We start from the raw sequence: 10,802 nt of genomic DNA, 5'->3' as shown, positions 1-10,802 counted from the left end.
AGTAGCCATGAACCAGATATGCCTGGTTTCTGATTCTTTATATGTATTTTATATAATATACAATTTCATAAAGTATTTGGGGAATATATTGGAATAACTAATAAATACAAAGAAGCTGTGATCTGAAAGTACATTGCATAGACAGAAAAATGTCTAAATATATCAAGCTAAATATTTGATTTATTTCATTTATTTCTTCAGCTGAAGTCTGCATATTAACAGAGTTTTCTGTTTTTGAAAGTAGTACTGCTGACTTACAATTCATAATGAGCACATTCAACTGTCAGCAAGTTTTATGGTTATATATTGCATATATAAACTTGTGTGTCTGCTTTGAACTTTAGAAAGTTTAAGTTAAACTTTTTTTGAGTAATTAAAACAAAACAGTTGTTCCTCATGGCCAAAGTGATTAACTTATTTTGCATCGCTGCCATTTTTCTGTTACTAAAAGAAGTTGTTTGAGCTGAGCACTTCTTTGTTGCACTTTTTTTGTGAAAGATCATTATCGCACCAGAGGTTTTCACGTCTTGGATAAAGCATGAACAAAGAGCAAACAATTCCTACCTAATGATTTCCAAACATACCTTACCAGAAAATTGACCAAGGAGCTCTGTCACTTTTTCTTTTTGTCAGTACTGCAGACATGATTGATTCTCTTGGCTTGCTGGTTGCTTTTTATTTTAATACTCTTACATATAATAATTCAGAACTGTATGGTTTACAATGAGTTTGTGGAGAAACCTGCCTTGTTCCAGTTCCATGTATTGTGTAGGGCGTCACACCTTACAGTCCCCAAAAAACTGTCTATAGTCCCCAAATAGATTATATATTCTATAAGTTATCATCACAATTGCTTCTTCAATGCAAAGTCTCCTAACTTGCTTTCAAAGGCTAAGAGAAAATTTCAATAATCTTCTAGAAATGTCATTTACTGTGTGGTCTATATCCATCCATTATAATCAGAATAGGAAATAGGCCAGTTTTCAGAACATCCAAGCTCAAGTTCAGAAGTTGGTGCTACATCCATCTGGCACTTTCTTAGACTGTTTTCATGGCTGACTGTTTCATCCAGTGCTGAAATAAGGTGCAAGAGAGAGTCACAAATTGTCCAGCTCAGTAGGCCACCTGGTTTATCTAGGATAGGGTTCTGATTTTCTTCATTAAGTATGGAACAGGTTAGTTTTTTAAAGGCATGTAATTTTTTTACTTTTTTTTTAGGTCAACATTAAATTTTCTCTATTGAGGTATTTTTAGTGGGTTGGATTTATTGTTGTTTGGTTTTAAGAATTCCTACACAGTCTCAGAGGTCTTTTATTTATTTATTTAAAAAAACCCTTTTATTTTTTAGTCAAGATCTGATAGAATTAGTTACTTTATACCTCAAACTTCAGAAACTCAGTACTATTTATTGATTTCTGCCAAAAACTACTAAACCACTCTTTTTTGTACTCTCCTACAAAGCCACTTGGCTGAAACTGTAGTCCACTCTACTGGTTTTGGCGGGAAAGAGTTAATTTTCTTCATAGTGGTATGCAGAGTGCTATGTTTTTGATTTGTGACCAAAGCAGTGTTGATAACACAATAATGTTTTACCCAGTGACAAAGTATTTTCTGCTTGTCATACTGCCTTGCCAGCGAGCAGATCAGGGGTACACAAGAAGTTGGAATGGACACAGATGGGACAGCTGAACCCAACTGACCAAAAGGATATCCCACACCATATGGAGTCATGCTTAGAAGGGAAGAGGAAGAGGGGAACACTTGGAGTGATGGCATTTGTCTTACCAATTCGCAGTTGCATGTGATGGAGCCCTGCTTTCAAAGAGATGGTTGAACACCTGCCTGCCCATGGGAAGTGGTGAATGAGTTCCTTATTTTGCTTTGCTTGGGCATACAGCATTTACCTTCCCTACTAAACTGTCTTTATTTCAACCATGAGTGTTCTCACTTTTACCCTTCCAGTTCTCTTCCCCATTGCTCTGTGGGAGAGCGAATGAGCAGCTCTGGTGCTTAGCTCCCTACTGGATTAAACCACAACATCCAGCTAAATATTTTTACCTCCTGAATAATGTAAATTTACTGCTCTTTAGAATCCCAGCAAATTCATTTAGCTCCAAATTTCTTCTTGATTATGTTGCAACCTATAAGTGGTGAAGAATTCACCTGTTGAACTCCTGTTATTGAAGGGATTTTTAGTAAGTAAACTTCAGGCCATTTTGTGAAACAACAAATTTGATACAATAAATGTTAATTGTTCTTTTCTGAGGCACAAGTTGAAACATATAGATTTTAATGCAGTCTATTAGTTACACAAGATACTGCTGCATTCTTTGCATAAATTTTTCTGTATATATGTATTGCTAATATCTAATTGTAGACAAACATTCTTGGTCATTTTATAAACTTGAAATAGTTGAATGTTTTGAGAAATGGCATCACCTGAGAATTTCCTTGCATTTAACACAGCTACTTATTGAAGTTTGGGTTTAATAGTTTCTATATTGTAATTAGATTTTTTTTCTACTTCAATCAAAATGCTATCATGGTGATTCTGTGAGATTCCACAGTGCACCGATCTTACAACTGTGCTTTATTCTAAATGAAAGATCTCATCTTTGGGAAGCTTCTATTCTCTTTAGCCCATTGCAGTAAAGCTATGTTTACTGATTCCCTAGATGAAGCAGGATGAATTACCAATAGGAGAGCAAAGAGAACAGTTTATAAATACTCTGAATTCCTTTGGGTTCCCCAGTCCATTCTCTTCAGCTTAGCACATTGTCTGCAAACATCAAAGAGGTGCTGTATGTTTCCAAGTCTGCTGGAGGATTAGGGAATTGTAACTTTACAGTTTTGCTTGCATGTTGGCTTTTGGTATTCTTGAATGAAAAAGCTACTGTAGATTTTGAGAAGTTTTCTCCTATAAAGTTTGGATGCAAACACCCTCTAGATCTCTTTTGGAAGGTGATAGAAGTTTGATACAAGATATTACACATGCATTGTGGATATCATGGTGGTGGGCCACAAACTGTGTAAAGAGGGAGGACAGGACCAGATCAGTCTTCCTTGTTATAGTGCTGTTTTATTCACCTAGACACCTTCATCTGCCATTGTTCCTGTTGATTTTCCTCTTAGGTCTGGGCAAACAATGAGTACAAGAGTACAAAGGATCTACCCTCCCCCTACCAAAATAAGAGAACATATGGACAACTAGGGAGAGAACTCTTGACAGTCTGACTGCTAATGGCCAGTCTGACTACTAATGTCATGCAAATCAGCAACATACAATAGATTATCTCACAAAAAAATATTAAAATGTTTTCTGGTCCCAAATGAAGAGCATAAAAAGATACTTGGGAGAAACCAAATAAACTCAAGGGACAGTAACTGTAAAAAAGGAAAGAGAGTGAGTGTTGCACTGCTGAAGGTGACAAATATAGGAAAACCAAAGTGTGGCACCAAATAGACCATTCCTAGTGTGACCATTTGTATAAGTCAGTGCATAAAACAGGGTCAAGAAGTGTCTTTGTTCTGACACAGTATGACTGTTCTAGTCAGAGGCTCCCTTTGGATAATGAAACTTGACTCTGGAAAATAAACATTTTGATGTAACAAGCCCCCATCCTCTGAAGTTCTTTGCTAGAACAAGATGTGTGCCCAGTGTGAAACACAGTTTGAAAATAGGTCAAGGGAGGCAGGAACTTTCACCATTTGAAAGAGATAAATTGCATCTCGGTGCCAGAACTGCTTCTCTTTTCTCATCCAAACCAAAAATCCAAATTATCTAGAATGGGAGAAAAAGAAAATCATATAAGAATACTGAGAATATGGCACATTTTGAAGTGTGGAAAACTGGAAAATTCATCATATTGTCATCTTTCTCTTGCCAGCAGAAATAATATCATCACCAATTTGTCTTTGGTGCCTTTCCTCCTTAAGCTATAACTCTTCCACTATACTTCCAACTTCAAATGTCATCATGGTCAGTCTTCGTGAATGAAGATTTAGGAAAGGTCTTTACCCTTTGAGCCTGCGTAGTGGATTTTTTAGGTGACACCCAGTGTGCGCTGAACTGAGCCCACCCTTTAATCCTAAGGTTCATCTGCCAGGGCTGAGCGAGCTCGGACGGTGGTAGAGAGGTCCTCAGGACGTAGGTTTGTTTAGAGTGACCTTCTCTTAGATGGATGGCCTTACAGGGCTGACGAGCTCCATCTGCCCGGAGAAGGTCCCTGACCAGGAATCGAACCCGGGCTGTGGTGGTGAGAGCGCTGCATCCTAACCACTAGACCACCAGGGAACTCCCAAACTTCAAATGTAAACATACAATAAAACACTTGTAAACGCAATGGTTTCTTCTCAGATATTTTACTCTATACCTGTACCATGCTTCTTCTGAAAGCCCTTGTGCTAAAGTCAGAGTATTGAAAAAGCTAATATTTATATATTCAATTATGAACTCATCCACTACATCAATATGTAGGATTTTTATTTTAATTTCAGAGGCTGAATTTTCAAACATAAATCTCCCTTCTTCTCCCCCCGCCAACCTCCATGGAAACCACTTCTTCCCTTTTCCTCCTAAATAAGCTGTTCATATTTACCAATATTTTTAGCTTGCCTAGGCAAATAAGTGTCAGCTTGAATTCATGCCCAATGCTCATGGATGTTATCACGCACTTTGTTTCTGTAGATGTACATTCAAGCACAACACTAGCCTATTGTGTGTAGGTTTTTTTGTAAAATAGCTTCTATCTATTTATACAGCATTAGATTACTTTTTGCCACCATACATTGGTTAAACAAGAGAGTATATTACCTGTGAAAATGCAAGTGAATAGGGCAGATACATTCTTGGAAAATTCATGTATATGTATACATAAATAATCAATATTTACATACATTTACTGATCTATTTTTCTGTCTTTCTGACTTTTTTTTTTTTTGGTCAAACTGTTCTGGTTCTGTGCTTCTGTGCTTGCTGGAGGCTGCGATTGATACAGACCAAGATCACCAGAGAAATTGATATGATTTTAATGAACAGAGATCAATTCCATACACTGTTAAACCTAAACCATTCGTTTTATTTGAGAAGTATTGCCCATTGCTTTAAGCTTTGTAATTCTCTTTAAAGTATGAACAGACCTATGTTTTTTGATGTTTTACTTTTCAATGTTCATATCAGGAGTTAAGGAACTTTCTTTTTAATTTGTTTTCTTTTTATTTTTTTCCTTTTGTTTTCTCTGTTAGACTTATTTTTTTCCATTTTTCTCATTCTTCTATTTTTTTCTTCTCCTTTCCAGTTTTTTTCTCAAATGTTTCAAAGCACAGTACTTGAATTTCTGACAATTATAGTTAGTGTCAGCTCTCTTTTTCTTCTTGTGCTGAACCAGCTTTTAAAAGCCACACCAGCTCTCTCAGCAGGTGACTGCTGACTTGTACTGCTAGAAAATCATGCCTTTCCAGACAGTCAATGCCAGAGGAGGAAAGCTGCCTTGTGGCAGTTTTAATGACCTAAATTGAACTGGTACAATTGGGTGAGGAAGGCTTGAGCATTACACAGCTGATTAAGAATTGCATAATCTATAATTCTGTTGCACCAGCAAGTGCCAAGTGACTCTGTGTCAGTAAATGAGGACAATATATTTAGCAGCATGGAAATTCACACTTGAGACTCTTTCTCGGTGTTTTACAGTTGCTGTATTTTTTGCCAAAACCCGTTATGTCTGAATAAATAAAAAGATACTAGCAGTGTATATATTAAAGACAGCAGAGTACCAGGCTGCTATTTATCTTTATTTTCTGACAATAAATCATTGGTATTTTATTCCCATGGTACTAGTTAAGAGTGTTCTAAAGAAGTAACTCAACTATCATGACTCAGTGGCTCTCAAAGCAGTCTGCTGGGGAATACCCTCAGACTTCAAAATATATTTCAGAATTCTTTTTTTTTTTTACTTTTCTGTTAAGAATAAAGATTTTTAAATATACAGTACATTATAAGAGTACTTAGGTTACATTAGGTCATGTTGTTAGTGCACTTAGGTTCTCTTTTGGTCATGATAGGAATTTTTCTTAGATGGGAAAAAACCCGCACCTGTACAGAAGCCAATGTGACACAGGGACAGAGATGTACAGGGGTAGGGATGAGGGATTTGGCTGAGTTGCAGTGTATGGGCAACTATATGAGATGTTTATATCTTTACAGAGGAGTAAGAGAGAAAAGAACATGTTCTACAAAAAAATTTATATAGTTTTATTTCGATTCCACAGAAAAGGGATATAAAGAGTATTTTTTAACTGAGAGAAACTATTTGTTCTTCCTTTGCTAGTCCTTTCCTGCCATGTAGGGCAGATTGTTGTTATACACTCAAAGTGCTGAAATCCCTATCCAGACCTTCTTATTCAAGCAAAGCTGTCACTAATTTCAATGGCAGCTCTGCCTGATTAAAGAGAAGTGAATAGAGCCCTGAAGCAATGGTGTTTTGTCCTTGTCTTTGCTCTTCTGGCCCATAACCATTACTTTTAAAGAGCTTGAAGCAATACTGGCACCAGCAGTGTTTCAGATGAACAAGCAAAAGGATAAAAACCAATACTATGAGTTGTTTTAACTAAGTGCTACTACAAGAAAAGCAAGTGTGTATCATATTGAAAGAACTGAAAAAGGAAGAATGCATAAAAATATTTTTGAAGTTTCTGTAGTGTTTTAAATACATTAAACATCAACATCAACGCTGCCTCCATACAATCCTAACCATCCACTGGTCAGATTATGTGACTAATGTGTCTGTTCTAGAGCAAGGAGCAGTCACAAGTATTGAGGCCATGTTGATGAGAACACAGCTGTGTTGGGCAGGGCATGATGAAGGACCACCAACTCCCTAAGATCTTGCTTTATGGTGAACTTGCCACTGGCTGCCGCAAGAGACGAGCCCCAAAGAGAAGATACAAGGACTCTCTGAAACAACATCTTATCCTTGGCCATATTGATCATCATAATTGGTCTACTCTGGCCTCAAATCGAGAGGTCTGGAGACACACCCTCTATAACGCTGCTGATGCTTTTGAGAAAGCACGCAGGATCACTCTTGAGGAGAAAAGACAACACAGTTTGGTTTGGTTTGCTACTTGGGAACATCTATAAGGCAAGTCTATCATACATTTTTTTTCCCAATCCCAGACTATTTCCTTTAATATTATAATATAATATAATGAATACATTTAGCTTTAGGTTGAATGCTTTGTCCAATACTATCTTTCAGGCTAGGGCCTCTTAGATGTATCTGTTCTGTTTAGACTAGAAGAATAAATCAAGGGTCCTGATTCTGGAAGGTGATAGAAAAAGCTATTTTGACAGGATCAGAACAAATAGGAAATAAATTTCCCAGAAGGATACCTCATTCTCTCAACAGTTTTTCCTCTGTTTTAAGGATCTAAGGAGAAAAAACAGCACCTAAAGGAGCTAGACATGCTCCATACTTTCAACCAGGAAACTATCACACAAATAACTTGAATGTATTTGGTATTCCAATAAAACCTACACTGAGATTTCCTCACTTTTGCTAACATTTGGAAGATTTCGGAAAATCCTGAAATCTGGCCTTGTTCTCCTCCCACAGCTTTTTTGGGTGTCTTGATGATGCCATCAGATCAAGCCATCACAACTCAATTTATTTCCACCTTTATTTTTCATGCAGTAACTTTTTAGCAAACCCATAAAAAGAAAATAATTACTAACTCACTGCAACATGGATTCATGTTTCCCAAATCATATAACCATTCACAAAGCTGGTCAAAATTTATGGACTGGTGTGTTGTGGGTAACATTATTTCTACTAGAAGAACGTTTTTATGTAGCACCCGGCAGAACACAGTTAATAATGCATTGCTTAGCATTTTGAATAATTTTAGCAAAGGAATAATTTTAGCACTATAAACTTACTTGAGACAACGGTTTCCCCTACAGACCTTCCTTATGGCACTGCTCATAAATGCATTACATATCTTGTTGACATACCTCTCCAGCTTTCTTTTCATAGTAAATATAAAGCAAAATTAAGTAAATGAAAAAGGTGTTTTCCTCAGTGAAAAATTTTGAGGTGTTGACAGAATGCATTCTATAAAAGCTCTTTCAATTGAAACTTATTTAATGCACCTGGTTTGATTGGAATTCATTGCAGAGAGTTGTCAAAAGCCTATGTATTTCTAGTCTTCTACTTAAGTTCTCTACATAGTTAAATTATCTCTTTCTTCTGCTTGATTCTCTTTGACTTCTTTTTTCTCAAATCTGATTGACCAATACTGTGCTCTGATAAATATATTTAATAGAATACTTCCTTAATTATACTGAAAAATGTATCCTCTAATGTGCCTTACGCTTTCACTTCTTTTTGACAGATAGAAAATGCTGGCAGTTCATAGACATCCTACATTCAAACTCTTGTCATCTTCCTTCTCAATTTTCAGCTGACAATTCTGCTGACAAAAACATTTGTTTATTCAATTGCAAACTGTGTGACTTTACATCTGTAATACACATATTTAATTTAATTTCTATTACCATGATTCTCAAGATCATCAAGTTCTTTCTACATTATTCCTAAACATTGCTTGATGATGTTTCCAGCACAGTGTCTTTGGCAAATTTCATTATTATGTTTCTAATATCCTTGCCAAGATCACTAATGAAATTATTAAATAACAGTGAGCTCTGGGGTCAGTTTTGATCTGTTGGTAGCCAGTCTGCTACTTTTTAGTATTTTTCTATTTGCAAGCTGTTTATTCACCTTTCCACTATTAATCTCTGGCCTTTTTCCCCATATAATATTTCCAGTGTTGTGCCACAGTAAAGATTTTACTGAATCACAGAATATTTAGGGTTGGAAGGCACCTCTAGAGATGCAGGATCAGCTAGCACAGGTTACACAGGAACACATCCAGGTGAGTTTGAACGTCATTAGAGAAAGAGACTCCAGAGAGACTCTAGAGAAGGAGAATCTCCCTCAGCACCCTGTTCCAGTCCTCTGCCTCCCTCAGTATAAAGAAATTATTCCTCATGTTGAGGTGGAACAACTTTTGTTTTAGTTTGTGGCTATTGTTCCTTATCCTGTCACTAGGCACCACTGAAAAGAGTATGGCACCATCATCTTGACATCCACCTTAGAGATATTTCTATGCACTGATGACATCTCTTCTCAGTCTTCTCTTCTCCAGACTAAATGGGCCAAGCTCCTGCAGTTTCTCCTCATAATGGAGATTCTCCAGATCCCTAGTCATCTTTGTGGTCTTCCACCGGACCCGCTCCAGTAGCAACTTGTTTTTCTTGAACTGTGGAGACCAGAACTGGATACAGCACTCCAAATGTGACCTCACTAGGGCCAAGTGGAGAGGGAAGGTCACCACCCTCATCCTCCTGGCCACACTCTTCCCAATGCACCCCAGGATACAACTGGCCCTCCCGGCTGTAAGGGTACACAACCAGTTCAATTTCATAGTGAAATTCAGGTTGATTTGGTTTATCACCTTCCTTTTTTCTCCCCCCTTACCCCCCCCCATGTAACAATGATTTTATTGAAGAATGTTGTGGTATTAATCCGTCATAATTTACCTTTCCAAACTTGTGTTGCACATTCTCCCAGTTTCTGTATTCCTCTGCGTATCATCTTCTTCTTCAAAGTTCTCTCTATAGTCCAGGAGCTTAAATCTTACTGAGATCAAACTTACAGACATATAATGGCTCAGATCATAATTTTCTTGGTTGCAAGACAAGATACAAAGTTTTCAGCTTCTCCATTCAATAATACCTTCCTGACATCATGAAATTACAAAAATCACCTGCTATCAAGACCGAAATTCCAGTTTTCTATCACCTTTATGACTTAAGTGCCTTTTCTCTGCTCCTCTCAGCAAACCCTGTGTTTGCAAGTGACTTGCTCTTGCTATTGCTGTGATCCTCTCACTTGGGAAAATCTTGTTAGTTCTGGTACTTTTTTTCCCCAGAACATTTTTTTTTCAGCAGAATCAATCTCCCCTTGCCTCTGAAGAATTTCACTTTGTCTAATACCTTCCACTTTTAAAAGTATGGAACATAGAAACTGATAAAAAAGAAATAAGAAAAATTCACCCCTCTGCAATACAGATCCTTGATAATACTACGACATTTATCTTTAGGAAACTCCAAACAACCTTGTAAACCTTGTCCACTACTCTACAGCCTCAAAGATTTTAATTATCATTTTCTCTTTTAAGTTTGAACACTTTAGGTTTGGCTTTATTTTAATTTGTTTCAGTGTTCTTAATATGTTTGTTTTCACTTATTAGCCTTTCAACTCTGTACTGTCCCTAAAATAAAGAGTCGGTTTGGGTTCCTTTGGTTTACTAAAGAAACGTGTAGACTCTTTTCTCTTTGAATATATGGGTAATTATTGAAAATATTTCTCAATTTGAAGCTTAATTAAAATTAGGATTAAATTTAAAAGCAACTTATTAAGCTTAACGGGGAAACCTCTCAGCTCTCCAGATGGATTTCTCTCTCTTCTGTACTATTATGTGTTTTGTTTCTGCCCATTTCTCCTCTTCAGAGCAACCACATTATGTGAAATTTCTTTTTTTTTTTTTTTGCTAGTTTAGATCAATGTTATCTGCAGAACAACCTGTAGAAAATACTGACATAGCCACTTATAACAAACTATAAATGACTCACTTTTTACAAAAATGTTATGGTAAGCACAGACAAATATGAAAACAATAAAAGCGATAAGTTGAAACCCAAACACATTTTGCAGAAAAATCATACCTCAGTGAAATGA

The sequence above is a fragment of the Lepidothrix coronata genome, unplaced genomic scaffold (genome assembly GCF_001604755.1).
Source record: "Lepidothrix coronata isolate B3197 unplaced genomic scaffold, Lepidothrix_coronata-1.0 Scaffold4, whole genome shotgun sequence".
NCBI classification, from domain to species: domain Eukaryota; kingdom Metazoa; phylum Chordata; class Aves; order Passeriformes; family Pipridae; genus Lepidothrix; species Lepidothrix coronata.
This window is presented reverse-complemented; position numbering follows the sequence as displayed.